Source organism: Montipora capricornis, chromosome 7, assembly GCF_036669925.1.
Source record: "Montipora capricornis isolate CH-2021 chromosome 7, ASM3666992v2, whole genome shotgun sequence".
Taxonomy (NCBI): Eukaryota; Metazoa; Cnidaria; class Anthozoa; order Scleractinia; family Acroporidae; genus Montipora; species Montipora capricornis.
In genome coordinates, this window is record NC_090889.1 from 11,283,491 (window position 1) to 11,308,553 (window position 25,063).

At 38.9% G+C, this 25,063-nt stretch overlaps 2 pseudogenes; one reads left to right on the forward strand and one right to left on the reverse strand.

Moving 5' to 3' along the window:
- LOC138055607 (elastase-1-like) overlaps window positions 1-25,063 on the forward strand; it is a 28,763-nt pseudogene that overhangs the window by 434 nt on the left and 3,266 nt on the right.
- On the reverse strand, window positions 15,438-23,017 carry LOC138057539 (uncharacterized; annotated as a pseudogene).

The window sequence follows — 25,063 nt, forward strand, 5'->3', positions numbered from 1 at the left end:
ACGGAGTTGATAATGTAAATTGGCCATCTTAAGGAGATAATAAAAGCTGACGTTTCGAGCGTTAGCCCTTCGTCAGAGCGAATCGAGCAATTGTGGGTTGTATGTGTAGTTTTTATAGTAGAGTAGGGGCTACGCTATTGGTGGTAACATGGCAACGTGAGAAATAGGAATATATTAGTTAAATGAAAAGCGTTCGTTAATACCGTGAGGATTAAGGGTGCCGATTTGGAAGATGAATTGTAGTTCCAGATTCTTGCGGCTTTCCGTCGTACCATGATGTAGAGAAAGCCCGCAGATAGCCAAGTGTTTTAAAAACGGCCGCTACATCGACGACTGCGTCGGCGCTATTTCATCCAGCAGAGAAGAACTCCGTCAATTCTTTTCATCCGGCTCTTAAATGTACCTGGGAAATTTTGGAAACTCCATTGGCTTTCCTAGATATCAAAGTTTCTATTAGTGACAACGTGCTATGTACCAGTGTGCACTGCAAACCTACCGATTTTCACAGTTATTTGTTGTATTCATCGCACCATCCATCAAATGTCGAGAACTCTATTCCTTATTCTCAATTTCTTAGACTTCGACATTTTTCCAGCAAATCAGAGGAGCTGTGCCAGTTCTTCGAAAAACATGGCTATCCTGTCTCTTTGGTCAAAGCGAGAATTCTATTCACCCTCACTTTCCATCCTCATAACCTCGCAGTCAAAAGTATTATTCTTAATAACTTTAAATTACTCCAAAATGATCCCGAGACTGGTAGAATCTTTTCGCAACCTCCACTTATTTCATTCAAACGCGACAAAAACCTAGGCAACTTTTTAGTTAGAAGCGTGCTCAAAACTAACAAGCAACCCGGCACTTTCAAATGTGCGCGCTCACGATGCAAAACTTGTCCTTTCCCCCTTAACACTAGCAAGATATCGGGATCTAAGCGATCTGTTAAGATCACCGATCGTTTCACATGTACCTCCGCAAATGTCACGACTAGGCGACCGATTCCGCAAACACCTCCGCGATGTTGAGAAGAATGACAAGGACGCATCTAAGCCAGTCGCTCGTCATTTTAATCTCCCTAACCACTCCAAAAAACACGTGGCTATTTGCGGCCTTTCCCTAAATCTAGGTACGACGGAAAGCCGCAAGAATCTGGAACAAAAATTCATCTTCCAAATCGGCACCCTTAATCTTCACGGTATTAACGAACGCTTTTAATTTAACTAATATATTCCTATTTTTCACGTTGCCATGTTACCACCAATACCGTAGCCCCTACTCTACTATAAAAACTACACATAACCCATAATTCCTCGATTCGCTCTCACAAAGGGCTAACGCTCGAAACGTCAGCTTTTAGAATCTCTGTACGGTGGCCAGTTTACATTATCAACTCCGCTGATAAAACTAAATTTTTGTATACTGCTTCCCCACCGACGTAGCACCACATTTTCGTTAGAAACTACCCTCTTCAGGCGAAAGTCGATCCTTTCTGTTCAATCTGAGTTTTGAACTTGGCACAAAGAACTTTCAGGATACGTGCACCTTGTAAAGAAAACATCTCACTAGAACAAGCAACATTGAATTGTCTCAACAGCTGACAGCTAAGCTGGCAACGACAACGAAGTCCATTATGGAAACTCTTTACGAGATTTATCTGTTAGGAGAAATGACACACCAACGCTGGGATACATCAGTGACTTTCAATTTTATGCTTTGTTAATTACTTTCTTCCAATGCAGTTCCTGGATAATTTGGTTAAATTAAAGAAGTTGTAAGAGAGATTTGAAACAGTCAATTAGAGACTGTCATGATTGGTGGTAATCCTACAACTTGATGTTGTCGTCGGGGATTTGTAACGTCCCCAGTTATGATTAATAACCTATAAGCAGCTCCACTGTTTCGGTAACTACTCGCATTTTTTTCTAAACGTATAACTTTTCTCAATGTTTTCTCTCAGGTTTGAAGTAAGCCGTGAGAAAGCTAGCTCGCTCCGGACAAAGTCCAACGTTTTGTTTATAAAACCTGTCTTTATTAAGTTAAAGCACCTGACCAGCTGATAGAGTGAAATATGACATGCAAGCAACCAGCTGGAATTTCCAACTTTATTAAATCCTTGATGCCTGTGAGCAGTGGAAGAGCGTACTGTGTTAAATGCCTTTCGGACCAAAATGCTTATCACACAGTGTTTTCTTCATTCACTAAGCCTTTTATTCCTCGTCAAAGGGACTTTAGCATGTAAAGCTTTTTGATTTTTTTATACCTTTGCTTTTTAAGACCTTATGGTGACTCAAAATTCAACGTTTTTGCTGTACATTTTCGGCTTAGGAGAAATTAGCATAAATGCTTGTAAGACCGAGCTGCATCCGGCCGGTACCTATTACAGGTAGTTATACTGGAGAGTATGTTAATTTAGGAAAGCAGTGAATTTCGAGGACCGGCTTTAATAGACGATTAATGCTACTATTTATTAAATTAAGGATCGACCCACCAGATTACTGAGAAATCTTTATGCTCACTCGTGCGTCTTATCATCTTGAATAGTACAAATACCCAGTGATCACAGAAACAAAGCCGGACGGAATGCTCCGTCCAGGATTTGGGGAATAACCAAAAAATATCGTTTGCTATTATCCCTTACGTGAGAGTGGCGTTTACTCCACTCCTTTACTCCCTTTTTTTTTATTTCACTTGGAGTACACACTAATAGCAATACTTAGTTGTTGACCTGCTTGTAAAGATAATCATTTGTAAGCGCGTTGTTTGATGAAAAGTGGAAAAACGTCTTAAATCTTGGACAAAATTTCTCGGGACAGTCATGCAAAACTCATATTTATCATGATTTCACAATTACTTCCTGGAGCAGTGGCGTTTCTAAAACTCCATTCCCCACCCAACACAATGTTGAAAGTCGGTAAAGCTACGGGTTCAGTCTTGTTTACAACATTGTGAGTGGGTTGGTGGGGTGGGGCTGAGCTTGCGTGGTTTGATATTCCTGAGACTGTTTGCCATGCGTGTGTGTAATGAAATCGCGATGCAAATGTGTCCCAAGAATTTTGTCGATGATTGTTAACTCTTGAGTATATTCCACCCAAAGTTTGAGGGCCGATTGGCCACATAATTTGTCATGATTTAACTCTTATGCAAAAGTACGCAAGAAGTGAGGAGACAGCTTGTGATTGGCATCTTGTTCGACCGAATCGATTACTAGAGTATCGCCGCTTGCTTAATTAACTACAGTTGCTGTAACTCTTCTAGCTGAATGCGGCAAGCGACCCATGGCTGCGCGTGTTGTTGGTGGAACGGACGCCATTCCCAACTCTTGGCCATAGCAGATATCGTTAAAGGTGGCTATACGAGGGAAGCTCTATCACATTTGTGGTGCTTCACTCATTTCATCGATACATGTAGTCACCGCAGCTCATTGTGTTGTAAAGAACGCGACCCTTAGCCGGTACAAAATCGTTGTTGGTAAGCATCATCGCACCAGATGGATTAAATTAAGGGAGTTATTATTCACTCATTGTCACCACTTATGTCCAGAAATGCAAGCAATTAATATAGACGCAAGGCCAATTTTGATATCCAACTCGAAGTTTTCCTTTAAGTCTAAGCATAATAATGAAAAGAAAGGAAAGGAACTTTATTTAAGTGTCCTATCTTCTAGCACTGTAGAGCACTAATCGGGTACACTGTAAATTGAAATTTACAAGTTAACGCAAATCAAATCAACTCTTTGTTTTACCCGGAGAAAAACCTCTCGACGCAGGGTAGAGAACCAACAAACGCAACCCACATGTGACGCCGAGTCTGGGAATCGAACCCAGTCCATATTGGTGGGAGGCGAGTGCTCTCACCACTACGCTATCCCTGCACCAGAACCACGGTGACATTATTTTTGGGTTGCAATCCAGTCGTTGATCTTTTCTTACTTCACGAGCAGAGATTAGGGATACTTTGTGACGTCATTTTATGCATTCCAATAACCGACTAAAGTTGAAGTTGGGGGGAAGAGCAAATGGACACCTCGTGACGTTCATTGAAATCGGCGTGCATCTTGCATTTTTTTAACATGTCCATTCCACCAGTCTAACCCAGCCCATTCGCCCTTGTTACACCACCGCCATATTGTCCCGGAAGACCAAAAAAGCTTTGTTTTTCCACGCCAAGCCCTTGGCGTGGTAAAACAAAGCTCTTCTGGTGTCCCGGGACAATATGGCCGCCGTTTGACAAGGGCGAATGGCAGACCAATTCATCGATTCTGTGATCCCGCCAACTGACATCTTATGTCTTGCTTTTTGATTTGTACTTAACGAAACTGCATGCATACCTCCAGTTCGTCATCCTTTAGTTCTCTGCATCGTTTATCCGTTATACTATAACTTGGACCCCTCGTCCTATATTCAGCATATAGCCCGCAATAATCCATAATAGTAATTCTTTATTCCATTAATAAAATAGATTCCATGAAATAATTGTCTATGTTTGAAATTTGCATGAGGGGACGCACGGAGCTCTGACCGTAAGTATCTTTAAGGAATGCTAGTACGCCGTGCTAGGATTCCTAACATACCTCAAATTAAGACCCGCCGAGTTTCACACCAAAAAGTTGTCATAATGCGTTCGAGTGTCATTAAACTGTCAATTAATTGAAAGTGACCCAGAGAAGTATAGAGAATATGATCTTTGCTAAAAGATGGATTTTCAGACACTTTGGTGACAGACGAGACGGTAAATTGGAAAGTTATTATTTAAAATGCTTCTATTATGTGACTGGAAACGAAATCTGAGACATTTTGAAATTAACTGGACATGGCGGAGAAAAATGTTGGTGAGCGAATTTCGAAGCGAGCCATGTACTGGCGTGGTAACACTGATGAAGATAAATCGAAGCAGAAGAAAGAATGGAAGAAGAGGAAACATGAGCGGCGGAAAAAAAATGCTACAAAAAACTCTTCAGCCGAAATGCCTGTGGAAGAAAGAAATGATCTCACAAGAATGGACCTCAAAGACCAACTTAATAATCCTCCTTATTCAGTCGGCGAAGGCATAAATGTTGAAAAGAATATTATTTTAAAGGATAGTGCCAAAGTCGAGCAAAGAAAGCCCTCCGCATTTCAACAAAATGCACGTGGGGTTTTAGTAAGCGACCAGCGACCTTTGACGGGATTTTCAAGCGGAGCGGTGATGTTGCAGATGGCACGTGGGGCAAACGGCGTCGAGAAAAAACCCCGTAAATCAACTGTGAGTGAAGGCCATCGACTTCGACGTGTGATCACAAGAAATATTCAGATACCGAGAGAGTATAAAGCTTGTCTGAAAGAACTGGATCCAGATTATCTTCAGTTGCTCTCTGAGCATGCTGTTGGCAGTGGAAGTTACAGACAATGTTTCCACGCTCGCTATCGAGGTATCGAAGTGATTGTGAAGAAAATGACTCACGACGACACCCTAGAAAGCAAAGAGTCTGCAAAGAAGAGTTTACTGAGAGAGGCTGAGATCGTTAATGCTTTAGGTGACCACACGGGACTTCCGATGTTTTTTGGTGTCGTGACTCAATTTCATGGGGTGAATGGAGAAAGCTTTACACTCCACAAGGCTGCCAAAAAAAGAATGATTAAACCGTTGGACAGCTTTGAAATATTCATTCAAATATGCTTGGCCCTGAAACATGTGCATTAAAAAGGTTACCTGCATAATGACATCAAAGCCAACAATGTTGTTCTTGAAAAAGATCTTATACACTCATCGAAATTCAAACCTGTTCACATAGATTTTGGGAAAGGTACGAAGGTGCCAGAAAGTTCTGGGTCAGCACTATCAAATAGAAAAAGAACTACCCCAGCAAAGACTTACTTGGCCCCAGAAGTTATCAAGAATCGCATCTACAGTATTGCCAGCGACTTGTATTCTTTAGGAAGAATGCTAAAAGCTGTAGCAAAAGTAGTTGGATTTTATCCCAAGGTCCGTGCACTGGTTAAGGAAGGTACGGCTGAATTACCGTCATCAAGAGCTACTCTTGCTTTTTTTATGGACGAACTTGGCAAACTTAAATCTGACCTGGAAAGGACAGGCATACAGACACCTGAACAGTTGATGTAATAATTGCTACTGGCGTTTCTCTTGTTTCCAGGTCTCAATTTTTTGCCTATAACTTTTGTGCAGTTCTTAAATTTCTCACTCCTCAGTAAACTCTGGAGATGCGAGACCATTAACTGCTTGACTAGGGCTAGTTGTTTCGAGATCGTTGTATGAACTTTATATCAAAAAATTTTCTGAAACGTGCCTAGTTGTTGCTAAGGACTGAAAAGTTTCAGTTTCGTTGTATCTGCGAACATAAACCGTTTTTGACAAAGACATTCGTAGTTGTTCTCTGAATTTGCAAAACTTCCTTTACACTTACTGGGTAATTTATATAGGAGTAAAGCGAGATCATATTTGTTGGTTTTGGAGGCGGGAAGGTTCTAACTTAAAGGGCTTAAATTTTGTCATTGTTTTCACGGTAATTAACAAATTAAAAAAGCCGCAACTGTGCTTTGTTCTTATCAAAAGGCAAACAAGGAAGTGACCACTGAGCGGCGAAAGGCTCTTTTGTTTGTTGCACCAAACATAATTCGGGCACACTTGTACATAAATTCGTTTGAATTTATTAAATGAAGTGGAAAAGCTTTATTCAGCTTGGAAGTACTGATTGGTACCCGGTACGGTGAGAAGGAATAGTGGATTAAAATATCAGCGCCGTGAAAAGTTGTGATTTCCTCAATCCATCCATTTCAACAATTCGATGAGCATCCGATTCAATGCAATAACACACTTGGTCTTCTTGGGTAGAAGTTCAATATCACGTGAGATCTTCGGAAACACTGAAGAATCCAGTCAAATATAAATTTGTTCTTGTTTGCTTCGTAACTCTGGCCTCCAGAGATATATTGTGGCCAGGTAGCAGTAGCATCGGGAAATGGCCTGATGCTCAATTGTGGTTGCCCTTTAAGAGGAAGTTTATCGTCCTTGTTTCCATTTCAGGATTCTCACCAGAATGGTTGGGCTCCCCTGCATTGACCTGAAATTCTGATGCCGATGTATCCCTTTCGATTTTTGAGTGCTTCCTCGCCATATTCTTTCTTTTTTTCCTTGTTTTTGAACGTTTCCTCATTTCCTCGATGGAATGCTTCCTATACTTTGACATAGCTATCGCATTTCAGGCAATATATTTTGAATCGATCTGACTGACTCACAATACTAATAACGAGAAAATTATTCAGGGACTGGGTTACCTCATATGATTCTCACACATTTGAACGGAAACACCCGACACCAGTTTTTGTTTTAGCTTGTCCATGCGTAACAATGTTAGTTGTGTCGATATGTTAATTACTTGCCTTATGCTGTCATTTCAATTGACACACGCCGAAGTGAGAAGTCAAGTATGCCTTTTTCAGTGAATTGCGATTTGTGTAACAAAAAGTTCCGAACTGGAAATTCTCTGAGGAAACATTTCCAGCTTAATCATCAAGGGAACATCCTTGGAAGAGCGAGATTTGAAGATGATTACGGCATACATGCTGACGAACCAAAAGGAGTTATGTTGGCGCCGGAAGACAGAGAAGAATATTTTAAGTGGTTGGGGGTGCTGGTGGAGCGCATAAATTGCTGTCTTGTGCCAGATCATCCAGGTAAGCCGTTGGCTGTTTTGTTTACAAAACTACAATGTTTTGGTTTGTCCTGACGCCGTTCTCTTTTCCTTAGCCAAGTGGTGTCACGTTGACTGCTTTCAAGTCCCAGAACAGTACTTTTTACACATGCTAAATCGCTTGGATTTTCCAATACTGGACAGTGTGCGCAACGTGAAACATCGTCGTCAGCCTATTTTTAAAAGGAAGACGAGGCGTTTCTCGTACAAAATATACGAGGAAGAAAAATTCCACACATTATTAGGGGAGTAAAGTGTGGTGCGATTCAAGTCCGAAGCGTTATTCAGAAATCATGAGGAAGTTCCGGATATTTCAGAAATGGATCCAGATGCGGCCCTAGAAATTGCGAAACAAAGAGCAAGTAATACAGCCAGTAAACTTACAAGCAGATCCACAATTGAAATCAGCTTGAGCGAAGGACGATGCACAAGGGAAGTAGAGCTGATATGGTGGCCTGCTTTATATACTTCCTCACGGTACGGAAAACTTACGGTTAGATTTTTTGTGATGAAAATCTCCGTTTAAATCAAGAGATCGATCACTTCCACTAAAGAGGCCATAAAACGAAACTATTGAGTAATTATTAGTGACTCTTTGCTCTAAACTGCAACATGAAAATAAGTAGGTTATTTACGAAATCTCGCCCTTCGGACAAGCAAAGATGATTTTGATCTTTGTTACACTTCTCCTTGCTGTCTATCGACTCTAACTTCAGTGGGACTTTTTATTGAATTTCAAGACCATGGGTTAGGTTTGCGTTACAAATTCCTTTAGCTTGTCCGAAGTAACGATTTATTCTAGTCAGTTTTCGTATTTCAATGAGCGATTAGTTACAGGTGTCATCGGGCATCCAACAAGTTGAATCGCGATTTACACGTAAACCATGTTGTAGTCTTCTCGAAAAATTTCCTTTTGCAGCTCATTGTTTACAATCTGCGTTTAATCTACTGTAATAGGCCTTATTCACGATAGCTGCTATGATTGTTTTCAAATTGTCATGCAAATTAGCCATGTGTTATGCTGGGGGGCAAACACTGGAAAAAAGGCAAATTGCGGAAAATTGGCTCGTCGAAATATTGAAATAACATTGCAAAAAGTCCTTTTTAGTATTTAGAAATAAGTACCTTTTATAATAATTTTATATCTTTTGATTGCCTTTGACATTTTGACTTTCTACTTCGTTATCTGCTCATTTTTCACTAGAGAAAAGTCGAAGTACCTTGTGTAATGATTGCATTTTACTGCTTAGGTGATAAACATTCAATGAACGTGAAACAAATCTTCTGTGTGGCTAAGATGTTTTTTATAACCTCTCGAACTTGTGTTGTTTGCCCCCTCAGAATTGTGTAGCTAATTTGCATGATAATAGCAAATCCAACATGGTGGCCATCGTGAATAGACAACGCATGTTTTATGAGTCAAATGAGTCAATGAGACTCACAGTCAATATAGCAATAATTTGTTGATTAAGCCTAAGCCCTCGTTTCGGTGATTAGGCCTAAGCAAACTCTGAAATTTTAGCTTTCACTTTATAGTTTAATTAACTGCACTAACTCGTTGACTCATAAATACTTAACACTCTCGTGAATAAGGCCTGTTGACTAGCACACAAGAAACAATTTAAGTGGTTGGTTACTGTTCAGTCGTTCTAGTTTCTTCGAAACAATTTAACGTAGTTCGTAGTTTTAAAACATGAAATTTTCAATGGCCACTTTGCACACTGATATATTTCCACGACAAACCCTTTGAAGAACCGTATCGAAATATTGACTTTATTGGCTTTCCGGCAAGCGGAGTTCCTTCAGTCTTAATAGAAACCGTGCTGCAGGACCGCTCTCTATTAGAACTTGACTAAGTGGCTTCTCCCTGGCCGGGTAGGGCATGATTATGTTTGTCGATAGTTAGTGTTAAGCAAAAATTACTGTTGTCAGTTGAAGATAGATTGCGTGTATGAACATCAGAGGTAACAACTAAACTTGATCAAGAATGTAAACGTTGTGCAGCAATTAACTTTGGGGAAGGATATTGTATGTAACAGAGAACAAATGGCAAGACCTCAGTACAATTTTCTGTTGGTAAAATTTATTTACACGGGGCTTTTATCTGCCTTAATCCTTCGGAATGGGCCACTCCATTGTCTTTCACCTTTTTCTGAAGAGGTTTATATCTTGGAGAGCCAAAAAAATTCCAGGGCCCAGTTGTTCAAAGCCCGATTAAGCTAATCCTTGATTAGTGGGAAAAGGTTTAAAGAAAAGGAATCTGTAATTTATAACCTTATTGGGCCACAATTTAGAGGCAAACCCGCCTCCTTTGGTGGCAAAAAAATAACAAGTAAAATTTACGCTAACCTAGGATTAGCTTAATCGGGCTTTGAACAACTGCGCCCAGAAATATAACTGCCGTTCTCTTAAAAGAAAGCTGTAAACCAGAAAGCGCTGTTTTTAACACGTAGGACTTGTTACAGAACTGAAGAAAAGTAAACTGAAAAATCCTATCAACACGGCATTCTACAACTGGCTGGCCAAATTTAATCTCCCATTTTCTTTAAAATATTGGCTATCCTCTTCCTCAACTGGAGAGCAGAAGACTGGTTGTACCACAAAAGGGGTTTCTCTGATAGGAGGTCGTCGATTGGAAACTGAAAAAAAAAAAGGAAACAAATTGTAGACCCAGTCCATAAGAAGATCAATTCACTGAAACTAGTTAGGAGTGTGAGTGTAAGGGTTTGTGATGAAACAACGACTTAAGTGTCAGTTTGAACTTGAGGCAATGATATGCCACGAGGACAAGAGAGTAGGCTCAAAAAACATGCGACAATTCGTGTCAGCAACTCAGAGGTACTGGTTGAAAGCGTACAGTAAATACCCCCCCCCCCCCCCCAATCCCCTGCGCCCCTTTCAACATCCCCGCTACGCCACTGATCATGGCGGGCAATCTACCTATCAAACTTCTGTAGTTCAGTGATAGAAACGATCTCACATTTTCAACCCTACCTTTCCCTCACCTTACAGACTTTAAGTTGTTCAACTAACCTTGCGTTTGAAAAACTCTTCAAAGAATAATAAGAGAAACACTCCACAGTCATACCCGTTTTCTTGCTGAGGTACCTGTTGAGACGAGCATGAAAATGGCTTAACTACTATTTCTCGCGAGTTAAAGAGTACTTTCCACGGCATTTCACTGACGTTTGTAATTTGTTTTTAAAGTTAAGTAGACGACGACTTGAATATGAATCGATAGCTTTTCAATGTGGAACAGACAATCGGTTGATTAAGGCTTACCCGAGGGTATAAAAGTGGCATTGACTTGTCACTAAATTCAGGAACAAGGGCATCTGCACTCCGCTGTCTGTTCGCCCACCACTCGCTAATAAAACTGTATGTCAAAATACAAAACACATTTGGCAAAGAGAGGTATCAAAATGAAAGGGAACGGATCAACATCTCTTATACTTCAACCTTACCACCATGCAGTACTAAGTTTGATATACATAAAAATAATAATAAACAAAACAAAGTAAAATAGAGGCTCGTATTACTTCACCAGACGAAACCTTTGGCATATTGGTAAAACATTGCTTTTTTCGTTTTGCCATCCTTACTGCGTAGGATTTTTTTAAACATCTTTAATGAATGACATAAACATTCCACACTTGGGTTTGTTTTCGACAGCACAATAGCTCTGAGAGCTGAGCGGGAATTATAAATTCTCTTTCTTTCGAATCAGTTCAGCTTCTTGCTCTCTTGACGATGGAGTGCCCAGGAAGTTGTCTTCAGATCCCCAAACAATTGAATCTACAATAACGATCGGAGACCTAAACCGGGAAAAAAATAGAACAATAGTCAGATTTGCATGTACTGAGTTTCCTACGATTCCAGAACGCAATCTATTACTTTTCTCACCCTTTGTCGAACAGTGACGGGAGATTGCAGATCAAAGCTAGGAACCAATGTCCACTGCAATAGGCGCATGGTGAAACGAAAAAAAAGGTGGAATTAACATGTGGCTTTTCTTCAAATCCATTTGAAAGCAAAGAATTATTTGGTTACGAAAATAACAATATTTGCGGGGAGAAGGGAAGTTTAAGCATCAACGATAAGTATAGATAACTCAAAGTGCATCAGAAGATTTGTATGCATAACACTAAGGGTGCGTTTTTTTTTTGGGGAAAATCCAAAAAAGGATTTCTGATCTCGGATAAATGGATTCTTCAGCGCAAAAAAAAAAGCGCAAAATCCAAACAAAGGATTATTTTCCATGACAACGCAAACAATTGCGTGCAAATTTTAAAAACAAGAAAAAAAAAAGGGGGTCAAGTTTGTTTTGGAGAAATTCTTAAATGAAAATGCCATCACAAAAAAAAACCTTAGCGACCGATAAAATGAAGTGACAAAAAAACATGCTTTTTTTGCTGTAGGAAAGGTGCTAACAATGTTATCGTTGTCAAGGAACGTTTGGTTTTATTTTCTGGTGTGAAATTTGCAGGAGACCTAACTATTTTCCACCTATTCATGTCTTCGACCGTACGGTAAAAATGGCGCGATAAAAACATTTGGGCTGAACTGTCAAGTTGTGTATCATTTTTGCATGGGACACCGCTTGTCAAAAATACTTTTTTTTTCAATCCTTTCCCAAAAAAACGTTGAAGTGATGAATCTCAAAAATCTGGATTTAGATATAATCCGAAGTATCCTCCTCGAGTGTGGATACTTTGGATTCATGATCCGTCTTTTTGGATTTCGCCAAAAAAACGCAAAATCCATTTTTGGATTCCAGAATCCGTTTTCGGATTTTCCCACAAAAACGCACCCTAATACTAAAGCCGCGATGGTGGCGAGCACTAAGGCTTTTCAATTCAAGATCTATCTATCTATAGGGAGTAGTTTAGGCTGCGTTAAGGCATGGCATAGCTTGCACCCACGGTCAGGGTTTCATTTACAAGTAGGAATATTAAGTGAAATATTAGTAGGATGCGGGTCATTTAAGAACGCTACTTACTTCTTTGGCATGGTGGCCAAAGTACTTATTGTACTCGTGGTCGAAATATTTAAATTTATCCAGATGAAATACCTGAATACGTCCACTCACTCTTCATTTCAAAAACCACACACACCACACTAACCTTCTACAAACAGGGACGAAAATCAAACCCTTGTCTAAAATGTTCACTCTTCTTGTGAAAGAAGAAGCCCTCTTATAGCGTTCTTCGGCACTAATAAAGATGTCAAACAAAAAAACAAAACGTTTGCTGTGGTCTGTAATCAATACACGTGATCCAGGCAAATGAACGTAAAGTATAACATTACTAGGCGAAGGAAACCGTCAGAAATTGTGGGATCAGCAATCGAAATCATGATCACGTACAACTGTACTATCGTTAGTCCTATCGATCCCCAGAGCTAATAACATCACGAGTAACACTGTGTCTATTGAAACTGAGGACAAACAATTATCATGCGAATAATGAATATTTAAATCGTTCATTTGATTGACCGTCCGGTGAAGAGAGAACATTAAGTTACCTGGGGAGCACAAAGTGGTCACCATTTTGCGTTCATCCCGAAAGTGTCGCGTAAAAGAGAGAACTGAAAACGGGCTTGTCATCGCACTCTGTCCCAAAACATCGACAGTATACCTGAAATAAAAAAAAAAAGACGAAAAGTAGCAGTCATTCATAGATGATGCCAATAACCGCTTTACCAAAAGATATGGCAGGGAAAATTCCCCGATTTTTCCCTAATAGAATAGTACCATGTACCCCGATCAAATAACTACAAAATGTCAGTTGCACAAAAATACATTAATGGGCGAAATGGTTGTTTTAGTCTGATAGGCGAATGGGAAGCGAAGTTACAATGAATACTATTTCTCTCTTTTTTTTAATTTTTTTTTCCGGCTTTCAGAATTTCCTGACCCGGGGAAACCATTTAACGATTTGGGCAATAATCACATGTTACTATAAACCATAATGTTAATGACCATTATTTAGGAAAACTTACATCATAAAAAAAATCCACAATGGAATCATTAAGTTCATTTCCATCCTCTAAGGTGTCTAGATCCATCTTAAGGATTGTAACTTTTACCAAAGATGGCGGTGGTGGAAAAACGGAAACAATGCTATGGAGAGCCAGCAAGGAGAACAGGAGGAAATTATTCCAACACGGAAGAAAAAAGATAAAATTAATTCTGAAATTGCTGTCCTGAATAAATATTTAACGGACCTGTCCTGCTCAACTGGAGTAATTGGACTGTCTGCAACAACCACAACCTCCGCATCAATCGCTTGTTCTGCAAAACAACCATTATGCAAGTCTCATCTTCAAAATGACATTGAAAAGTATATGTATATTACATAGTATTTGAAAGGCTTACTTCATTCAACTCACACCCAAAAAAGAAGTTTCATTGCTGTAAATTTAAAATACTCATAGTAAATTGTGTCACGAGTCATGAGGCAAATTTAACAGGGAAATTAGTCATAACGTTGCAAAGTTTCAGAGCCCTACTTACATCCGTCTTTCATATGTCTGAAAATAAATTTACGTTTGACCTAAAATTTGATCTTCTGTTGCTTTTCGTTAGTGCAAAGGATATGGCGTTTGAGAAGGACCTGAAGAAACAAAATAGCTTATATGTAACGCCTAAAGAAATGAATGAAGCTTCTGTCGTACTGAGGGCGACTAGTTTATTAGTATTTATATGCTATTTCATGCTACCCTCGTTAGATGAAGACTTCATTTACTTACTTACTTACTTACCTACCTACCTACCTACCTACCTACCTACTTGCTTGCTTGCTTGCTTGCTTGCTTGCTTGCTTGCTTGCTTGCTTGCTTGCTTGCTTGCTTGCTTGCTTACTTACTTACTTACTTACTTACTTACTTACTTACTTACTTACTGAACGGTCCATGCATACATACATTCTTAACATGAACAATCACGAAAAATCAAAGAATAAGCCAGCTACATAGTCGGATGTGACAAAATTATTTTGTAAGGGCCTTGAAATTTGTTGAGGGCTTATAATGTAGGGGGGATTTTATAATAGGAGGTAAAAAAATTGATTTCAAAATCGACAGGGCTTATAATTCAAGGGCTAGTATTTTGTGTCGCATTAAATGAAAATTCATGTAACCGCCCTCAACATGTCATTTTTAACAAACAACCAAACGCAGGACTCACCTTCTTCACCTGTGCACATAGAAAAGTCATCTGGTGGCGCCAAGTCATCTAAAACTATCATATGAGAGTACTCCTCGTTCCAGTCTTCTCTAACGTACACAAACTTTGGTTTGCAGTCATCAATGACATGACACACCTTCTTCTTGTCATAATCATACTGCAAGAAGTCCTCACCAAACATCATGGTCATCAGTTTGTCCATAATTTTTATCCACTCAATGTCTGAACTATCCCATGCCATTTCCTTTGTCTTCCAACCACAGCCTCGGAGATGAAACGGATGGCTAAGTAAGCTAATGAGTGATACAAAATGCAACTTTCCTACAATTATGACTGAGAAAAACAACTGCCATAGTTCCAAGCCTAGACATGAATACAGCATTGCAATAATTTAAGCTCCTTGAGAAACAAAAGCTCACAAAAGCCATCACAGTTCTTCCGCAAAATATGGTTATGAAAAACTTGTACCAATTTAAGTATGATGGAGTTTAAAGCAGACACAGTTTTTAGTAACTTAAAGTCAAGGTTTCAAATTAAGTCACTTTGTTAGAATACCTCGGATTGAATTTAAAGCATCTCTGACACAGTATCGAAAGAACAGAAGTTTTTCAGCGTAAAAATCACCAACATCTTCTCAACTGGAACAAAAAAAGAGAATTTTTCTTAATATTTACATCACTGTGTAGATCACTTTCTGGAATGTTCATTGTTCACCTTGACCATCTGAAATAGGGTGATAGTGCAGCTGGTCAATCAGTTCAAGGCTAATTTGAACTACAAACATTATTACACAATAACACTTTCTTGTGTACAGTAGCTTATTAAATAGCTTACTAGAGGAAGCCTCCCCATGTTGATCATGGCTTGATGCCTTCAACCACAACTGGCGCTGATCTTTGTGTGAGGCTTCAAAGCCTTGTTGACTAAATTCAGTCATTGACAAGAATCTTCTCATCAGCATAGGAGCATGGTCAATGGTTAAATCGCCATAATCCCCTGTACCAAGGCTGGTGCGAAACAAATCTTTCAGCAAGAATCCCCACTCTTTGCACTGGAATGATAACGTTAAATTAGTACGTACAATAAAACATTTAATACTCAATTGACAATTAAATCTTGTGACTGAGGCTGGGACTTAATTATCAGGCAAGGAACTGAATTAACTACGGCATCAACAAAGGACCATTCTCTAGGTCACTTCCCTCCTTTTAGAAGCAAGCCCAACTGAGTGAATTGCAAACCATTAGACAGTGTGTTGCTTGGTAAAAATACAACATACAGTACCAACTTAGAAAATGTAGCACTAATAAAACTTAACCAACCTTGACATCAAAGAGGTCAATTTCCCCTTGCTCTGTCTCTCTGAATACCTTTGACCGAGTAACCATAGCAATCTCCTTCCACTCTCTGCAGACCTACATTGAAACAGGAAAACATGCCACGCAAACATATAGACTAATTTTGTAAGTGTAGTTACACAGGCATGTATTCAACAATGCTGAGATCCATTGCAGACGTGGGACATAACAAGTAATAAGTAGGAAATACAGTAGAATATGTACAGTGTGAGATCTTTGGGGATCCTACCCTTTTCAAACACTCCAGCTGCTTTTAAGCAACGGCCTCAATGATCTCCTCATTGCCTTTCGACAAAGTCTTCTTACGGCACTGGCATAATTTTCTGAATATCTCAGAAAGATGCTGCTGCTCTTCCCTCCAGGCCTTGAGCCGTTCCTGCATGTCACCTTTAACAACTTCAAGTACACAAGTAAAGAGAAAATATGAAATTATGGCTTTACAAACAATCTAACCGCAAGTCCAACAATCAACACTGTCACTATGCCTATAACCATTAGAGTTTATAATGCAAAAAGAAATATGGGATTTCATCCTCAAAGAGATATTTAAAATATTTAAGGATTAAGGAAAGGAAGTTGAATTCCATCAAAAAAGGAGCATTACAATGTAAACTTGATAAATCAAGATTATTATTATTATCATCATCATCATCATCATCATCATCATCATCATCATCATCATCATCCTGTACCTGATCCTTCAAGATTAATTACTTCTGTAGAAGTACCAAAGTCCCTAATGAACTGGCCGCTACTGAGAGCATCTTCAAAGTACTAAAGAGAAAACAATAATTTTTCACATTGAACAAAAAGGTATGTAAGTTATTGCAGTTATTACTTATAAATGAGGCTATTTCTAACTATCTACAAAAAGGGAGGGTCGTCCCCTCCTTTTCAATTAACAGAACCTTTAAATCAGCTTTTATGTCAATTTTCTGCTTACCAGTAATTTAGTCCCTAATTTAATAAAAATAATAATAAGTCAAATCCCCAAACAAGTGAAGTTTTACTTACATTGCTTTAAGGCAAACTAAAGCGCACTCCGACGAATCATCTGGGCGCTGAAGAACTTAGTAAATAACAGAGAACAAGATTAGCGAATAAATATCCTCAAAGAATATGGGCTGAGACAAAATATTACACAATGACAACACATTCCCTGTTCCTACACATACAGTACTTTGCACGTTACATCGAACTGTTTGAGGTGAGCCACCCGCCAGTTACGATGGAAAACATTACATTATACTGTGATGATAAATACACCCTATGGTTATTACATCTATTTTGCATGTTACATCGAACTGTTTGAGGTGAGCCACCCGCCAGTTACGATGGAAAACATTACATTATACTGTGATGATAAATACACCCTATGGTTATTGCATCTATTTTGCATGTTACATCGAACTGTTTGAGGTGAGCCACCCGCCAGTTACGATGATTATATTATACAGTACCACAAGAGAAAACCTACTTTTATAGCTTTGCATCAAAGACCCATAAACAAAATTTAACGTGACTTCATAAGAATTAATTAAACATAAATTGCTCAGGCTTACATCAACTCGAGTCTGGCAGAAAGTCACTCTGTTCAAAGTGAAATTCTTTGCAGTGTTCAAGTCCTTGTAGGTCTTTTTAAGCTTTTCCAGGGGAAGTGCTTGCTCCACAATGACTTCTAATTCTCTCAAAATCTCAAGCTCAGTTGGTCCTGCGATTAATTTTTTTTTAAAATGTACATGAATTGTATGTTAATCCACTTTCAGGTGGAAGTCATTATCAGTATTCTGTTGATTGCATTGACTTTGCTATCAAATTTTGTATAAATCATAGATACAGTACAGCCTTCCATAAATGTAGTCAGTGTGGAGAAAAAAAAACATTTTTAAAAAATTAATATCATATGAAAATGAACTGGTTGATGGCATAATTGTACACACAAAAGTTATTGTATTAGAAATGATGGTAGGAAACCTAATTAGTGGGAACATAAACAAAATATATGTTAGAAAATAGGTACTTAATTTTTTCTCAGTTTAAACAGTCAAAATCGAAATCAACGGGAGCACTTACCTGAAATTTAACTAACACAAGTATTGTGCCGGGTATCAGCTGATTGCTGCTCTGCTTTCTTCTTTACCGTTATACGGTCACCATGAAAAGATTCAGGACCATAGCATCGAAGGGCATTGTTGGTTTCCCGTAGAGAGTCAATTTTGTGAGCAATGAGCCCAATAGAAGCCAAAAGTTGCTCTGTATTGCGCATTTCCATGTGTAATGCACAAAGCTGAATGCTGCTAAGTTCTTCATCCAGGAGGAAAAGCAAGTCATCCCTAATGCCAGTTGTTCTATTAAAATGAAACATCCAATGATGTGATGCAATAATTCACAATTTTAACAGAGCAAAAGAGTTCTTAGCCATGTCAAGGGAACTCACAAGCCTACTTAGGACTCAACCAATGAATATCATCACGGTTACTAACTTGACATTTACTTTGCACTTATAAAGAAGGGATGTTGCTGTTAAAGAGGCAATCCCACTCATATATCTGTCAATAATATTGTCTTTTGGTTGTTTACAGTTTTCAAGAGAGACCTGAACTGTCAGCATAAAAAGGTGTCAAATTACATTATCTTAACATACACACCTTCCAATGTTTGCTTTGCTCCTAAGACAATCCAAACAGGTCTCGTCTGGTGCAACATCATGACAAGAGCAACCCTTCCAATAGAACACATATTAATATATTATAGTAATAAACAATAATAATTTTGCTGCTGAAGCCCTAATACAAAAGAAAAACAAAACAGTTTTGAGGATGATCTGAATAGTATTTTCACTTAAAATTACAGTAGAGCAGCATGCATGTAAAAGATAGGAAACAACTACATGCAGATTGTGCAGCACACACAGTTAATATAAGCAGCAAGTACACACATGTAACCTTTTCATAAACATACCCTGAGAGCATCACAAATAAAGCAAAACTCCACAGCAAGTCCTTTACCACCAAGAAAAAATTAGGATCCTTCACTTTCACCAGGAGGAGAAGCAGAGTCTTGTAGTCCAAAGTCACTATAAAATGTAAAAAAAATAGACAACAGAGTATTCACATCAAAGTTGCACAATTAATGGCTAATTCATAAGGAGTTAATTAAGCAACATGTTGCGAACTTACTGGCATTTTTTAATGAGAGCAACACACTTTTATCAGTAACTATTAATGAGGTCCTGACAGGGTAAATTCCGACAAGCTGCCCATGCAGCAGAATATTTTTCAAAAATAGATTCAATCTTCATGATTTGCTGCTACTCTGCATGGCACGAATTGCTACAGATTTGATTTACGGTACATGTATACATGTGTGTGTAATTTGCAGGCAGGCATGTATTTAATAGGTAAGTGAAATAATCTAATTACCAACAAATTCTACAATGTAATGATGGCCATCCACATAAATGCCTTTCTCCTTTAGAACTTTCTTCTGATCATTGACACCCTTTAAAAGGATTCTGAGATTCTCTCTAAAAGAAAAAGTCAAAGACAAATGTAAGGCCTGTTAATTAAGTACATGTACAGATCTGTAAAGCCAAAACAAAATGACACCCTCATTGGCAGGTTTAAAATGCAGGTTGCATTCCACCGGTCACTCATTACAAGTCATTGTTTTACCTATACTAATTTATAATATCATGCAACCCAAAACCTTTCAATTGGCTAACGTTAGACCTAAACATCATTTTTAGGCTGAATGAGGCCTAAGTTTAGCATTAGTAAAGGTTTTGTAATGAGTGACCTGTGAAAAGTGACCTGTGCTTTAACACATTGACTCCCGGGGTTCCCCATTGAGGAGTAAAATTGTCTGGTGTTAGACAGAGAAAAACACTAAGTCTGGCCAGTTTAGGTCAATTTGGGTGTTAATATGTATAATAAATTATTATCTTATACTTTAATACCCATGGTCAACTCAGTGGCAGGGTAAAAATGTGTCCTGGACACAACAGTGTCCTTCGATGCTATGGTCCTGAATCTTTTCATGGTGACTGTATAACAGTAAAGTGGAGGACAAGAACAGCGTTTCAAGTGACGGTTGTTGGAATTTTCTAGAATTCTCAGAATTTTTGTTTAAATTGCCACAGATGGTTTACAAATGAAAGGAAAAGCAATGCCCTGTTTTTTTTTGCTTTTGTTTTTTGCCATATCATGGTTTATATTTGATAATTATCGTATGCAAAAAAACTCCAGTGGTGCCGTTTGCTAACAAAAAACAAACGTAACTCTAGATCTTTGTGTTGTTAGATAATTGCTTTTAAGTGATTGATTGATTGATCGTATCTTTGTGCTTATTTCAATGGATTTGGGTTTTAGTAGTACAGATGAATAGAGGACAAGTTCTTTTTTAATAATACTGAAATATGTAAGTAAAAACATCCTCAGAGTTATACAGCCTTTTGCAAACTTAAATAGAGATCATTACATATAAAATCCTGGGGTTGTAAATACATTAACATGTACAGTAATCAAACACGTCTATGTATACCTGTTCTCTTTACAGTTCGCTATAGACAAAGGATAGACAGATTTTGCACTCTGGTGTGAATTTACAGGGCACTCCCGAGGAACAATTCCAATCAATACTTGATCTCTACCTGCAAGAGATAAATCAATAATTAGCTTTAGCTTTACTGTGGCAAAAATAATAAAGATTCACTGCACACACAGCTCCCAGGAAGTCAAAATACCACCCAAATTTAATGTCATTTATGACAAAAATATGATTTACAATAGAAAGAGTAGAATATTCTTGTGACACTGAAAAAGGGTAAAGCCACAACTGATCACAAAACCAAAAACACAATGTTAAGTAGACCTAAATATTTGTTGTTTTTAAAGGAAAATCGTTAGCACTTCAATACCAGTAAATTAATTTCATTAATTGATACGATGGTTCAGTCTCATTCACCACTAAATTAAGGATACAAAATGTAAACAATACCCCAAAATGGTCTTCCATCTATTTTAATCATCAGTTTCAAAACTGGCGGTGTCTAAGAAACCACTTTGTGCAATGCTTGCTCTCGAACAATTATTTCAACAACTGCTGCCAAGTCTACCCGAAATCCTTTTATCGGGGGGCTCACTCTCCTTACACCAATGCATTCGCGGCACACACCAAAAATCATCTTCTTTACCGCCTTCATGTTGTTTGTGTTTAGAAGAACAGGGGTGTCAGCTAATTTCTAACGTAAAATAAACAACAGTAAATAAGTTAATACTTTTGATTCAATAAATTGATAATGCAGGCTTCAATAATTAATTATCATCTTGCCCCTTCACCCCCTGGACAGGATAACTGGCAAGGATCTCATGGATATACACACCAAGCATAACTCTACAAAGTGACCATTCTGGACCAGTTTCTAGAACTAAATATTGCTACATGTATAGCAATAAGATGAACGAAAGTTTAGACCTAATTACTGAAATGGGCACTTAGACTCATCTGTAAAATGAGAGCTTAACCTAGGGGACTCGTGGTGGGTGTATCCATGAGATCCGAGAACGAGTATGTTCGAACTGAGGGAAGTCTGGGCAGAATGTCAGGTAACGTTCAGGTAAAAAGTGAACGAAAGATATGCACGTTACGAAAGAAAGCGAACGGAAAATCGCAAAAATATGGCTTACCTTTAATGAGCGTATAATAAATAATACTTCGATAGTGCGTTAAATGCATTCCAAGGAAGGAAAGAACAAAGTGCTATGCATGTGTTTATGAAAGCGCCATGTTTTTCGATGCCGCAACGATCGATGGATGGGCGTAACAGCTGACTACCAAGTAATGACTTACCCCTGTTCTTCCGAGCTTTGTAATGTTAAGCACAGCCTGCCACGTGCTCCCTGAGATCCTTCCTTTAGTTTTAAAATAAAGTAGGACCCAATCGGGAACACGCAAACTCTGGACGTACTTTGAATAGGTCTCCTCCCCAAACAAATCTTCTACGGCTCTTTTTACTCCTCTCTTAACGGAAACTTGCTCTACCACGTCATTCTCAAGAGCTTTGGCATCCTCGTTGCCAAATGCACACATAAACGATAGCACGGTCGACAGCGATTCTCTGTAATTATCGCAGACCGCGTTGATGTCCTGGATAACTCGTTTTCCTCTTTTCTCGACCATCAGCGCCTTCTCTGGAGTGTCTAGATCAAAATTCCCACAAATTTCTTTTATACTTGGAGAGAATTTGCGATCATCCCCTTCGCCGCCGCTTGAGGAAGGAGTTTTAAGCAAATGATTGAAAGCCGCAGCCTTCTCAGTGTTGTCCCTTGTATTGGAAGCCTCTGATGTTAATGGAGAATGCATTGCCAAAGGACGAGCTGCTCGAGGACGATCATGAGCTTCATGGACTTCTTCCGATGAAATGGAACTGAAGTCGAAATCGTTCACAAACTGTTTAACTCGATCATACGTCCCATCCACGTAAAGGGAGCTTTTTTCGGGATTGACCTGGCGAAGTAACACTGCCAGCAAACCAAACGACGATGCCACGGTTTCTACATTTGAAGAAACTTTTCCTCGATAAACGCCGCCGTCAGCAAGCCGAAGAGATGTAATATCTACTTGTTCAAATTCTTCCGGAAAACAAGAAATCACCGAGTTTCTCTTAAAATACTGATTTGGACTTATGCCACAAATCTCATTGCTCAGCACATACCAATTTTTTCCTGAAGAAAGGAGGTGAGGATTCACGACACGAGTGAAAGGACTGAAACCCTTCCTCGGTGCCATCTCCTCGACAGTTGGTCTGAAAATACGCTCTTTGTCTCTTGTGAATACGAACCCGTATGTCCTCGTATCCGCTCGATCAAATAACAACAATCTCCAGATATCGAAGACATGTTTATCACAGACATGTCAGCGAAATAGATGTCAGATATCAGAGCTGTGCCTGCAGAAAGATGATAGGAGCTTTCCTCAGACTTGGGGGATTATGACGCTTTTGCGGACTGCATAATAAATTCTCTACGTGAAACGATACTTACAGTAAAAACCGCTTGCGTCCCCTCATGACCGTGCTACAATGCAATCGTCTCTTTTAGACACATGAAAAATTCAGTTGACTCCAACGGGATTCGAACCCATAACCTCTGCGATTCCAGTGCTCTACCAACGAAGCTATGAAGCCACTCAGTTGATAGAAGGTCAGTTTGCCGATTTGATTTATTGGTACATCAGCCCGACATATTGACCTGCTCTCAACTGAAAGAGAAAATGAATTTAAAATTTGAAATCAACTCAAAATGGCATTTACGAATTTCGGAACGAGGACTCCAAGGGCCTGTATGTGTCAGTGCTTTGATGCTAATATAAACCCCTTTGAAGAAGTGACGTTGTTATCTTTACACAGGCGAACATGACCAGTCAAAAGCCGAAGGCAAAGAACAGGTGATGGGTGTAGCTGCTATCTTTTATAATGAAAATTTCACTTTACGCCATTTACGCAATGACGTTGCAGTGCTGACTCTATCAGAGCCAGTATCAATGAATAAGAAAGTTGGAACTGTCTGTTTGCCAGATAGGGGACAACAAGTGGCTCGTGGCACTAGATGCTAATCATAGGTAATGTTAGATTTGAGACGTATTGATACGGTGTTCTTAATGGACACGAATAGTTGTATTTCTTTTAGTTAAGGCTCGTTTACTATTCTCTATTGATACAAACTAATTTCGCACCGTAAGTGAATTAAGAAAAATATAGCGGCAAATTTGCTTCTCGACGTTTTGGCGTCGCCGTAACGCTATTATCAAAAATTGAAGCCGACGTCTGAGTTTAAATTTAAATTTAAGTACATTTATGTTACACGTTCAGCGTTATTGTGTGCTCACGTACAGACAACCTGTTGTTCGCTAAACGGTCAAATTTCTGATAATGTTCATTACAATCATGCTTAAAAATGGAGGACAACTTAGTGTAAGTTTAGGCTCACACTGTGGCCAGTTCGACAACCTGACATGAATTGATGTAAATCAGTTTAAAGATGGGAAAGTAGCGTACACTCGATAGGCTCAGCTGAATGCGGCATGCTTTTTTTACCAGCGACTTAAAGGCCCATGTTCATATATTACCCGCTTGTACTGTTGTTTTGGAATAGTTTCAGCGTTTTGATTGGGTGCTAGCCGTTATTGATTTTCGGATTTTGCGATTGTGCGAAATTCAATGCGGTGCGCAATGTCTCTTGGGTGTACATGGGCCTTTAGGTCACCAGATTTTCCAGCTTTTTTGCTGACAGATGCGCTAACCCTGAAAGGTAATCTACTGAGCTTACGATCACGCCTGTGAATGTGACGTTTACCCGAATCCCATTTAACACGATTATGTGCATGTGAATGAACATAATCTTCTCAAACTCTTTAATAATTCATTAGATTAAAACAAAAGAAATCACTTTGGATACGTGGTCTCAATTAGCATAAAATTTCGCCAACTTTGACCCCAAATATCTCTTAAAATACTGATTCCTTTGAGAAGCAATATCAAACACTCGAAATAGTGTTTCATGAGATATCCAACCACCTCGAAATCCTTTAAAAAACTCGGCCTTCGGCCTCGTTTTTCAACTCGCTTCTCAGTGTTTGGATATCCGATGAAACACTCCCCCTCATGTTTGATATATTACATAACGAGATCTGATGTCCTTGTGCAAATTTATTGACACCGGGGAACGTTTGTGATTATTTTTGCTTAATTGAATAGTTTCTGCTAGGATATCACAATCCTCAAATTCAACTGCAGTCGATCAAGCTGTTGTCGCAGTCCTTGGAGCACAAGACTTT